Source organism: Rhinatrema bivittatum, chromosome 1 (genome assembly GCF_901001135.1).
Source record: "Rhinatrema bivittatum chromosome 1, aRhiBiv1.1, whole genome shotgun sequence".
Taxonomy (NCBI): Eukaryota; Metazoa; Chordata; class Amphibia; order Gymnophiona; family Rhinatrematidae; genus Rhinatrema; species Rhinatrema bivittatum.
Window position 1 is genome coordinate 309,048,092 of NC_042615.1, and position 13,475 is coordinate 309,061,566.

Genomic DNA, 13,475 nt, shown 5'->3' on the forward strand with positions numbered 1-13,475 from the left:
GGATTACATCGCATCCCTCAATGGGCCAGCTACAGCTGCTTTATCGCAGCCCTGATGCCTTTCTTAAATCAGCCAATGTTTTTCTTTCGTGGTGACTTCTCATCACTTGATCCTGAATTTGTTGCCGGTTGAATGCTTTCTTTTGTTGCATCTCCGTTTTCAGCTGACCTATTCTGCATTTCTACAGAGAGGATTTGGACGCTTTCTGGCGGATGTGGTTTTTTTGCTGGTTATTGGGACATCAGTGATTTTCTTTTTTCAGTTTTCAGGCCTCCAGACGAGCATGGACATGCGAGCGGGCAGTTGCTTTGCACTCCTAATACTGGACAGAATTCTTTTGCCTACATCGGTTCTCAATCTGAACTAATGTTTTTTTATGCCCTGCTATTTTTTCTTCTTCTTTGAGACTTGGATTCTGGGTTCTTTCACATTTGGGAATATGGAGGTGAGGTTGGATGGGGGGTGTGGGGGCCTCTAGCGTTCTTAGTTATCTTGATTGGGGGGGTTTATGGTGCTCCAGTGAGTGAGGAAGGGGTTGGGGAAAGGGTGAAGGGGGGATTGCGGGGAGGGGGGGGGGGAGAGCGGGTGGGATGGTGGGGGATAGGGGACTATATGGATAAGAGTCTGATTCTCAGAGGATTTTGGAGTGGGTTATGTATTTCTAATTCCTCTGCTCATTGTCCACGAGAAGCTGGTGATCGTGTGCTGGGGAGGTGGTCCTTGCTGGGACAGCCATCGCTCCCTCTAAAATGGAAATGTCATGATCTTTTAATTCTGTTTGTACATGATAATGGTTAATCGGGGACCTGTTTTGATAGCCCCCATATCTCCCATTAAAAGATCTAAAATCCTACAGGCCCTGAACCGGAAATCGGTGGACCTCGCTTTCCTCCAAGAAACACATTTGACCGATTTGGAACATGTCAAATTACGCCAAGGCTGGATGGGAGCAGTTCATTTTGCGTCTGCCAGTTCTAAGTCTGCGGGGGTGGCCATCTTAATTCGGAAGAATCTTTCGTTCAAGGTCCTCAATGAAATTAAAGATCCCAATGGTCGTTATTTGCTCTTAGAAGCGGAGCTTAATCACGTCCCTATGGTATTATGCTGCGTCTATGCACCCAATGTGCATCAAGCTCCCTTTTTTCAAGCACTACATAAGTTGCTTCTCCCGTATATAGACAGGGTATTGGTGGTCGGAGGGGACTTTAATGCTCCGCGCGACCCGGAATGGGATCGGGTTTCAGCAGTCGCTACCACAGGGCAGCCCAGTAAGGAACTTTGCCTTTTGGAAAATACCTTGCATTTGGTGGATTCTTGGAGGACGCTTCATCCCTTTAAAAAAGACTTTATCCATCTTTCCAGGGCGCATGCGACTCAATCTCGTCTTGACTATTTTTTAGTTAGTGCGCATTACTTTTCCAAGGTTTCCTCTTCTGGGATTGGTGATATTATCTCCGACAATGCATCGATATGGCTGGAACTGATGGCAGCCCCAGCTGGTCCCATGGTGCGACACTGGCGATATCCCTATTTTTTGGCAGAGGATGTTTCTTTTCAAGCATTTTTGAGGGAGAGGTGGGCAGATTTTTCAGCACTGAATGCGCAACATAGTAGAGATTGCATTCGTTTATCATGAATTAGGCAATTTCAAAGAAATTGCCTAATTCGTCGTGGTTCGGGGAACGTGAACCACGAAACGGATTTTCCCTGAACTTCGGAGAAAATTCATTTTTCGAGTATGTGCAGAGGGGAGGGGCACATTTATTTAAAAAAAAACAAAATACCCCAACCCTTCACATTTACTGTATTACAACCCCCCCCCCCCCCCACCACCATCCCAATCCCTCCCCAAGACTTACTAAAAGCCCTGGTGGTCCAGTGGGGTTCCGCGAGCGATCTCTCCCTCTGGGCCATCAGGCTGTCGGGCCTGCTATGAATCAAAATGGCACCGATCGCCCTTTGCCCTCACGATGTCACAGGGGCTACCGGTGCCATTGGTCAGCCCCTGTCACATAGTAGGAGCAATGGACGGCCGGTGCCATCTTGTGCTCCTACCATGTGATGGGGCTGACAATGGCACCGGTAGCCCCTGTGACATAGTAAGGGCAAAGGCTATCGGCGCCATTTTGAATACTGGCAGCCAAAGGCCAGAGTGCAGGAGATCGCTCCGGGACCCCCACTGGACCACCAGGGACTTTTGGCAAGTCTTGGTCAGCCCCTGTCACATGGTAGGAGCCGGCTGTCCATTGCTTCTACCATGTGACAGGGGCCGACCAATGGCACTGGTAGCCCCTGTGACATCATAAGGGCAAAGGGCCATCGGCGCCATTTTGATTTGTAGCAGGCCCGACAGCCCGATGGCCCGGAGGGAGAGATTGCTCGTGGGACCTGCTGGACCACCAAGGCTTATAGTAAGTCTTGGGGAGGGATCGGGATGGTGGGGGGAGGGGGGAAGTTGTAATGAGGCAAAAAAGCTGCAACTTGTCTAGTTATAGAATTACGATGGCAGAATGTATCAGCCCACTTCCGCAATGCATAGAGATACTGAGAAAAATGAAAAGCTAGAGAGGGAAGAGATGGCAAGGAGAGAGAGAAGGAGATAAAAAGAACAATAGAGAAACAAAGAGAGAAACTGATACATTGAGAAACACACACAGAGGTGAGAAGAAAGTGATAGAATGGAGAGAAGCCCAGCAATGGGGATTATATATCTGGCATATTAAGTTTAAGGTGATACTAATGATATTCACTAGGGATGTGAATCGTTTTTCTGATGATTGAAAATATCGTACGATATTTTCAAAGTCGTCAGAAATCGGGGGCTCCCCGAAACCGATAGGAAAACCCCACAAAATTGTTCGTGGGGTTTTCTTATCATTTTGGGGGAAGGCGGGAAAAATGGCACACAAAAACAACCCCTAAACCCACCTGACCCTTTAAAACAGCTCCCTTAGATTCCCCCTCCCTCCTGACCACCACAAAATGTTTGAAAATTACCTGGTGGTCCAGTGGGGGGTCCCGGGAGCGATCTCCTGCTCTCGGGCCGTTGTCTGCCACTAATAAAAATGGCACCGATGGCCCTTTGCCCTTACCATGTGACAGGGTATCCGTACCATTGGCCGGCCCCTGTCACATGGTAGGAGCACTGGATGGCCCACGCCATTTTTAAAGATGGCGCGGGCCATCCATTACTGGACCACCAGGTAATTTTCAAATGTTTTGGAGGGGGTCGGAAGGGTGGGGGAAGCTAAGGGAGCTGTTGTAAAGGGTCGGGGTGGGTCTTTTGTTTATTGGCTCGGGTGCAGCCGATAAAAAACACCCGATCGGGCCGCATGAAAAAAAATTCACGATGTGAATTGGAACTGGAATCGGAACCATTTCACATCTCTAATATTCACAGGAAGATCCCACCCTGTATTACTTTGGCATTAAAACTATATGTTCCCATGCGTCAGCTCCGCTCCCTTGGAAGGGCCTTCGTGTTACTATCTAAGGCCAGGATTCATCAAACTATCACATGCGATAGGAAGAGGGACATGTTTTATGGTAATAGCCTATTTATCACAAAGTGCGCTATCTTAGCGCTTCGAATAGGTATTACTGAGAGAGAGAGAGAGCCTAGCCATAAGGTCCTTATAGTAGCTTGATGTTACCCTGGTAGAGTCCATCAAGCTAGGTTGAGAGAACATTGTACAAATCTCACTCCGAAGGACATCAAATCTTCACAAGAGCGTACTGTTCTGTTCGCACATCTCACTCTGAATGTCAAAGTAGCCCCTAACCCCTACATTACTACTTAAACCTCACCTTGAGTTACTAGGTGGGCCTCATATAGAGGTATAAATACCTAACTACTATCAGGGCCTTATAGCTAGGTTTTCTCTCTCTCTCCCTCTCCCACTAAAAATGCTGATTGCAAAGTGTGATAAAGCCATATCATATGGCTTCACAATTTGCAAAACTAGGTTATAATTTACTTTGACGATCAAGCTCCTACATCTTTCATCATGGTTGGCTCATATCCTGTTTTATTGGTTTCATGTTGTCTTGTTTTAAACAATTGTATATGTTTTTATTTTAACCCACCTAGAATTATAAATAGTGGGATAAATATATTTTAAAATAAATATAGAGAACAATGAAAAAGTGGAGAAATAGTAAAGGGACTGGGAAATTTGTACATACGATAATGGGAAAAGTGTTTGAAAGGAAGCAGGGAACAGAGATGGAAAAGATAGATACTTATTTGTAAAGTATTATGGAAGAAATAAGCAAATGAATGAAGATATTATAAACCAGGTCCATGCCCCCATGATCTTATCATGTGTTGGAGCCTTAAAATGTGGACCAAGCTGTGTCTGAATCTGAGTGATGTGTTTCAGATCTGTCAAAAAGAGGTTTTCAATCCTGCAGAGGCTGCAAGTTGCCACAGCTAAGGTAAAAGAATATAAAAATACATCAAAACCCCTATATGCTCTCCTGTGAATGGCAAATGTTCTGCAAGAACCAGCACCAGAACTCACAGTGTTAACAAGTTAGGAAAAGGGCAGTACTATTTAGCCTACCCAGAGAACAGCACTACAAAGCCAGCAGAGGAGGATCCCAGAGGAATGTGGGAGACAATTTAAGGTAGAACAGGTGCAATTTAACTGGCTTTGTGTGTAATGGGTAGGGATGGCTAGGAATTGGAGCCAGGAGCAAGGAAGAAAGGAATACATCTGGCAGCCCTGCAATCAGTTCTTCTCCTGATGAGCTAATTATTGAGAGGGAAAGACAGAAGTCTACATTCTGAGGAAATAGAAAGACATAGCTGAGCTACATGTAAAATCCCAACAAAGAACAGAGGAGCCAGGAGCTGAGAGACTTCCTTTCCAGAGATATCCAGGCCCAAGAGCACATGCCTGGATCACCCTCCTAAGAGATTGAATTAAATAAAATAAACTTTGCACAAAGAGTATCTTTAGCAGATGAGGGAGAAAGTTTATTTCCCTTCCTTTTGTCACAAATTCAGTATGTCATCTTATCTGTTTCAGCCTTTCAGCCAAAATCAAGCATAAACCTTTGTTGGCAGGTACAGCACCACAATATTTGGTTGAGAAAGGAAAACTGGTGGATGTGGTCTTTCTGTAAGAGACTTAAACCAGGCCTGCTTTCTGTTTAGTACAAGTAAACCATTTGGGGAAGTTCCCCAGGAAATAGAGAGACTTTCCACACACTGCAGTGCTCATCTATTTGGTTTGTCATCTAGCCAGCTCCACCATCAAGAGGGACTTCTTCATTTTCTTGATTGTTTTATTTCCATACAATTTTATATTTGAGATAGGGTGCACCCTTTACAAACTGGTGACATTGGGGCAGATCTGTTTCTCCCCCTTTTAGAGTCTAAAAGAGTAAAGACAATTTTTGAAAGCTGTGTATTTCTCTGCTTTCCCCCTCCCCTCCCCCCCCCCCAACCTTTCTCTTTTAGCATTATTGGGTTTTTTTTTACTGTGCATATAAATATGTTGGTTGCCCTGGCTAACAAGCCATATCCAGTTTTATTTTTGCATTGCTTGATTTAAAATAAGGAAACTGAAAGTTTATGTTATACTTCACTACTGTATTTTTCCCATTTAATGTTCTGATTGGCTTTACTTTCTACTTACATAATACTAGTAAAAAGGTTAACTACTGTTTTATTCTGGTGTGATGATTTTATTTGCTCTGTGGTGCCACAAGTGAGAGGTTGTTTGGGAAGGGCATAGAACTGTGGTATTGGGGTGACCAGGACCCTATCTCATCCCCCACTCAGGTTACAAACCCAAAGATAAATCATATTAGTAAATTTAATTTCTCATGTGGTACTCCTCACCCCAAGCACAGAGGTAATTCATAGTCCGGATCAAGCAGGAGGAGGGGGGAGGCCACACAAGAGAATAAAGAGTAAAACAAAAATAGCATTTGAGGAAGAAAGTAGAATGCATGAAACAAAAAAGGAATGAAGGAAATGAGATTCTGCAAATGGAGAAGCAATCAAAGACTGGAAGAAATAATGTTTTGGCTTCTATTTTCTTATTTATTTATTTGGATTTATTACCTGCTTTTCTGAATAAGGCATTTGCCCAAGATGGGGTACAACATATTAGAAAGTATCATAGAAGTCACTAGAAAGGTACAACATATTGGAAAACAATCAAAGCAATTGCTAGAATAGTAGATGGAGCAGTTGAACAGGTCCAATCTGAAACAGCTGGACAGTAAGGACTAAACCTGAAATGAAAAAACCAGCAGCAAGACAATAGGTTGTAGCAGCTAGTTCCAGCTTCTCGTAAATGGTGACAAGCAGTTTAAGGTACTTAGAAATTAGTGTTGTATAGTTTGTTATTCATTTTAAGGTTCCAAGAGCATTATTGATCCCTTGGCTGGTTTCTAGTTTGATTCCTACATAGAATTTGTCATTACGTTTTGATAAAAACTGTGGCCTAAAATTGAACCACAATTCCAGGGAAGAGTTATGATCTGGCATTAGAGCAGAGAAGTACAAATCAGGAGAAATCTTAGGCCTTATTGGTTTCTAATGGCTCTGTGGAACCATGGATAAGTTACTGATCTGTTTAACAACTGTTGTCTCTCTATAGAGGGCATGCTAATAGTAGAAGCAATGTTTGTCCCCTTGGTGACTATTCCTCTGCGTTTGTATATGTTGATACGTGTTGGTTCTTTTAGCTATAGTTACTTTTGTTGTTGTATGTGCATAGTGGTAGCAGTAAATAAAGAGCTATGAGATACCACTGTCTGCTTGTTGAACAAGCACAATCTCCCCATAATACCCAATATGTTTGTGGTGATGAGAATGGGATCCTGCTGTTGAGGATACACCAGCAGAATTGGAGAACCATGCAAATAGTGGAAGAAAAGTAGACAGCAAGCCATCTAGTAGAAACCATCATCAGAGACTCTGAGCTTGCAGATTTTATGAAATGACCGTACTGAAACAAACTAAGGAATCTTATTCAGAAAGGATGCCCTATTTTCCTTGAAGCAAACCAAATAATTAACCCCGAATAGAAAAGGGTTATGCTTCTTAGACTCTATGGAGTCAAAACATTCTCATGCAGACACTCACTAGTTGTAATGATGTAAGATGAACTAGTATCAATGCTAAAAGTACTCTTCTCAGGAATGCCATCTGGCATCATCCAGAGAGTTCTGTTTCACAAATGAACTCAAGGATCTATTGAGAGCATTTCTATATACCTGACTGAACTGAAGCATATAGTTGAGCATGGCAATATTGGTGATTTTCTGAATTATCTAGTGTGTGGCATTATGGTTGACGTCCTGCAGCACTGGTTCTTCACTGAGGCCAATTTCATTTCCACAACTATGCAGGAAAAGGCCCTAGCCATAGATACATAATTGTTATGTACCAAGAAATTTGTGTTGCAACAGCTAATGTGCCCGCTATACATTTCAATCAGGAAGAAGACTGCCACATTCATAAACATCACAGCAATGAAAATTTAACCCTAGTAATGTAATTGCAAACTTCCAACTGCTTAGGGTGTGGAGGCCAGTACCAGCTTTCCACATATAGATTCAAGGACACAAAATTTCACAACTGCACATCAAAAAAGCTATATCCTGGGTACTGCTAAGCATAGGCTATACATGAAAAGGAAAGGGACTCTAGAGAGTTTTCAGGCTATACCATCAAGAAAACTAGAGGCTGAATTAGACATTGAGTTCAAAACCTAAAGACTTGGAGATGATCACAACTCAATATAATAATAACTGTGAGTGAAAAGTAGAAGCTAACTCAGCTTCAGGATTCTAAATTACAAATGAAGGCACATTTCATAATCTTTTTTTGCATGTGATCCTTCCTCTTGATGTACGACTGGCACCTGACCTCATGAGTTTAAGGAAACAGCTGAAAATCTGGCTCTTCCTGTGAATCCTAGCCACTGTTTCTCTAAAATGCAACCATGGTACCTCCAATCCTATGTTGTCTTGTAGAACTACTACTGTACTGTCATTTTAGAACTGCTTTCTGTATTATATTTATGTAATGTATGTTTATTTTTGTATTTCCACAGTTCGTTTTTGCTCTCTGCAACTCAACTATTGTAACTACGCAATGTAAATTATTACCACTACACATTATTACTCTCTGTAACATTATTTATTTATTTATTTAAAAACATTATCCTCATTGTGCTATGGGGTGATTAACACAGCCTAGTAGGTGAACTTACTAGGCCCAGGCCGACAACTGGTGAACGTGCTCTGGACTGGGACAAGACTGGAGCTTCACCTATACCAACCCCGTTCCCCGCAGGTTGAGCCTTTGGGTTCCAGAGGTTGGCAAGACTTAGACAAGAGTCCCACAGGGCAAACCAGGTAAGAGAGTCCAGGGCTGGGCTAAGGTCAGGATAGACAGTGGTTAGACAATTACCAGGTATGAGCCAAGGTCATGGCAGGCAGCAAGCAAGGTGTAGACAAGGTCCGTAGCAGAGGTCTGTGGCAGGCAGCAGGTGAGAGTCCAAGTCCGAAGCAGGGATCAATACCAGGCAGACAGGCGAGACACCTGGAAGCAGGGCAAGACGGACTGGATGGAACAAGACAGGTTAGACAGGACAAAGCAGACTGGGCAAGGCAAGGCAACCTGGATGAGGCAGGATCAGGAACGCTGGAGCAACATGCACTGCTGTAAGCAGGAGCCCTGTTGCTGAGGCAAGGGAAAGTAGTGCAGGCAGGCCTTAAGTAGCAGGGCCAGTGACATCATCCATGGTGCCGCGAGAATGCTTTCCCACTGTGTAGCCTATATAGTGTGCGGAAACATGCCTCAGGAAGGCAGGCATCGGCAGCGTCTTTGCTGTGATTGCAGCTCATGAAGGCTCAGGTAAGTGAAGATGGTCGCAGGTCCTTTCCACGCCCTGCCAATGTATACCACTCTATCAACAATTCTAGGAGGGTTACATAAAAATAGTCATAAAATAATTTTACGTACAAACATATAAAACAGACTTCAACCATTTGCATTAGACAAGCCCTAGAATATAACACCACCATCTGCCTATCTGCTGGCAACCAACTCTGAGAGCAACCAAAACTACTTTTGTCCCAACTCTAAATCACCCAGAATGGTTCTTCTAAAGATATCAACCTAAGCTGACACAAATTGAAATAGCATGATTGTTATAGCACTATTGTAAATTTTCAAATGTCTGAAAAACAAAACAGTCTTTAGCAGTTCCTGAAATGAACAACAGATGGAGCAGATTTTATGATTCTGGTAATGCATTCCATAATTGATGGCCTGCAACACAAAATAGATGTTCCCTAGACTCAGCAAGCCTTACTGGTTTGTGAGAAGGTATGTCAAGTAAATTTTGTTGAGAAGATCGTAGTAAATGAGTAGGCAGTAAATCTTGAGAGTAGAATTCAAACAGAATGGAGGAAGGCTATAAACAGCGTTATAAATAATAGTAAGAATTTTAAATTTGACTCTCCATAGGACAGGGAGCCAATGCAATTTAAACAGAACTGGAGCAATGGAATCATGCAATGGAGTTCCAGTAACCATTTGAGCAGCTGCATTCTGCACCAGCTATAGAGGATGAATAATAGATGAGCAAGGAAGATCTACATAAAGAGAGTTACAATAATCAATCATTGACATTTTCAAAGCTTGAACTACCAATTGGAAATCAGTGATACTGAGAAAAGATTTGATATGATGCAAGAGACAGAGTTTATAAAAATAGTTCTTGACAACTATTTAATTCGTGATTGGAGGGATAAGTTTGGATCAATAAGAATACACAAGTCTTGAACTTGTTGTTTCACTGGTATTTAAATGCCTTCAAAGTCAAGTGCCATATCTAATTCCATCTTAGGGAAATGTGCTAGCAAGATTATCTCAGGTTTGTTTGTTTTTTAAGGTGAGTACTAGTTTGTGGTAGGTCAACAGAGATTTGATGGTTGAAAGGTAGTATGATATCTGCTCTAAACCATCCTCAATAGAGGTGGTTATAGGAAAGAAAAATTGAATATCATCTGCATAAAGCAACATTCTCTGAAGTTGGTAAGCACTTGACAAAGAGGAAAAATATATATGTTGCGTAATATAGCCAACAAGGCAGAACCTTGAGGGACACGAGTAAGCAAAGGAAAAGAGACTGATCTAGAAGATCCTACAGAAATCCATTGATGACAATTATGATTGAATGAGGAAAACCATTCCAAATAACTGCAGTCATACCTAAGATCTCTTAGTTGATTGAGAAGTATACAGTAGTTTATTATGTCAAAGGAAGATGAAATATCAAGAAGAACTATTAAAATGGTATCCCAGAATCAAAACCATGGCAGAAAAAAATCAAAATATAAAAGAAGCAATAATTCAATGCTATGGGCAGAGCAGTAGCCAAACTGGTTATCATCAAGTAACTTGATTGTCATCAATAAAATCTTGTATCTGTCATAATACAATGCTCTCTAATTTCTTTGCTAGGAAAAGAAGAGGCTGATAATTCTCCAGGACAAAATATACAAATTAGCCCTTCTCAAAACAGGGTGCATAGAGAACACTTTCAACAGATCTGTTATTCTGCCTTGTGATAAACACAAATTGACAAAAGAAGTATGTAACTACTCAGTTCATGCCAAAGCACCTTCATAAGTGCTGAAAAGCAACTATTGAAAGGTCAAAAGTTGTCATTTATCCTACCGATTACATCCTCAACTTCAGTCTTAGTGATAGAGAAAGAATCCCATGAAATTCCAAAATTGTATATACAAAATCCCCATTGTCTCAAAAGTGAGAATTCAACTGTATGACTTTATCATGAAAATACTGAGTGAAGTTATCACAACTAATGGGCATTTGAGCAGAGTAATTATTGACTGACGATTGTGTCAAGGACTGAACAATACAAAACAGTTCATGAGGTTTAGATGCCATTGAATTTCTACAGGTTGAGTAGTAAAGCTTTTTAGCATTATTGATTGTTGATTTATAGCCACCTAGCCAAGATTTAAACTCAGCCAAATCATTGATAGACTTAGATTTTCTCCAGCGGTGTTCAGTACGGCACAGCAAGTATTTAGCCTTTTTAATCTCAGGAATATATCAGAGAGCCCAATGGGTCCTGAGCACTGCTACTGACTTAAAAGGAGCTATTTTATTCAAGGTCAAATGCAGTGTGTCAATCCAGGCTTCTACAGTGACCTCAGTATTGAGACACGATAATGCATGAAGAGCTGGAAGCCAGGATAACCAAACTTGATGTGTCAATTGGTAGGCACTTCCAGTTAGATTGGACCTAGCCATAGGGTGAACAGTCTTTAAGAAATAAAGAATTGCAGCAAAATAAGTTAATGATCAATCCAGGGTACTTCTTGACATGATGGGAAACTATTTTATCCATTGAAATCTGCTCTGAGTTTCCAAAACTGGAGAACATAAAGCCAATAAATGAAAAATGAATGAGCATGCTGAATCTCAATTTATCAAGGTGCGCCAATAGTTTTAGCATCAGTAAATTAAATTTTGGCCAAACTAGTATGTATGCTACTAGCTGTGAAATCTTCCATGCAACTAGCCTAAAATAAATGAGTCATTCAGCAGGAGGGATTTCTTCCCTCTATCCCTACGTTTCTCCTGTGTCAAAATCAAGCCTCTTCCAGTTCATCTCCTTCCTCTCTCGCTCTTTGGAGCAACATCCTTCCACCCCATGGTGATCACACTCTTTCAGTAGAGAAAGTTTACCATCTCCTCCAGAAGAGGAACACCATCACCACTCCCCCCCCCCCCAATAGAGTGCCCCTCCTACAGAGTCAAATCCCTCCCCCATGGCAGGGAGAACCTTCTACATAGAGTCAGGAGCTCCCACCATAGCAGAGGGTCCTCTGGCACCCCTCAGGAAAGGTGAACTTATTGTTACAGGTTCCTTCTTGCTCAACATGTTACTCCATCTCCAGTTACTGGAGTCAAGTGGGCTGAGCTGCTTATAGAACAATTTTTCAAGACCAACTCAACCCAGACCTATTTGAAGGCTTAAAGCCAAAGCAAGAACAGGCTATAGAATTCCTACTTATCATCATTATCTTTGATTTCCTTTATTGCTCAATATTTCATTTTTTGCAAGGAACTATGACGTTGCTCCAAAGTGGATTCCTGCTATAATTACTGATGTTATAGGACCCATTTCTTATATGATGCAAATCACAGATGGGCAAGACTCATAATGTCATGCAGACTACTTACAAAGAAGCTCAACTGCAGGTGATACCATTGTTGAAGAACTTCATGGACAGCCTTCTTGGGAGACAACTGCTTTTATTCCAGTGGTACCTACAGATCCATGTGCTCAAGATTATGGTGAACTTTCTTCTGCAGGGGACTATTCTGTCTCAACAAAAAATTAAGATTAAACACTGGGATTTTTATCTATTTATTTATTTATTTGTTTGTTTGATTTACATTCCACTTTTCAGCCATTTTAAAACAGATTACATTTGTTACGATTTGGAGAGTGGACCCCTGTTCCGAAGTAGAGTCAGCGCTGCCGAGAGGGGAGTTAACCCTTGTCGGCCTCTACCGTCGGATGGCAAGGCCTGTTGGAGAGGTAGAGCTGAAGACTTCACCCTGGAAGCTCGTGACCCCCCCCCCCCCCCCCCCAGGAGGAGCCCGTAGGTACACGGCCGCTGGGACTTAGGAGACTCCCTGAAGAAAGAAGATGGTCTGGATGCAGGCGCCTCCTGCAGGTCGTGGTTTCCAGATGGCTGGCACCTCCAGCAGGTTGTAAGAGGTCGGGGAGTAGGTTGAAGAATGGTCCCAGTCCAATCCAAGGGTCGAAGTCCGGAGAGAGGTCGGGAGCCGGTCCAGGAGCAGATGGGAGAATGGTCCGAAGCCAATCCAGGAACAAGAGGGAGAAGGGTCCAGAGCCAGTCCACGTCAAAGCCAGAGAAGTCACCAACACCAGTCCAAAGGTCAGGAGCCAAAGAATCAATCCAACGGGGAGAAGAGCAGAAGCGGGACGAGAAGCGGATCCAGAACACCAAACAGGAAACCAGGAACTGAGCCTCAATACCAAGGCAAGGTCTGAGAGGCAGACCTTGCCTTAAATACCCGAAAAGAGGAAGCAGCTTCAGATGGGAGCCACGACATTTCCTGTCGTGACCCCTTTAAATCTATTCTTCAGCCGCGCGCACAGCCCTAAGCAGCCAGGAAGGAGGAGGAGTCATCTCAGCCCCGCTGGCCTTCGCGGCTGGCCCGGGCAGCGGCCGAGGCCACGAGAAGAACATCTGAGGGAGCTCCCTGCTCCATCAAGAGCCTCCAGGTCCCCCCGATGTCGCGGGTGAGTTACTGGTCCCGGTCGCGGACCGCTGCGGCCGGCGACCATGACGGTCGGCCCCGGTTGCGGTTTGCCGCGGCCGGCGGCCATAACAACATTCGGGTATTATAAGTATTTCCATGTGCACAGAGG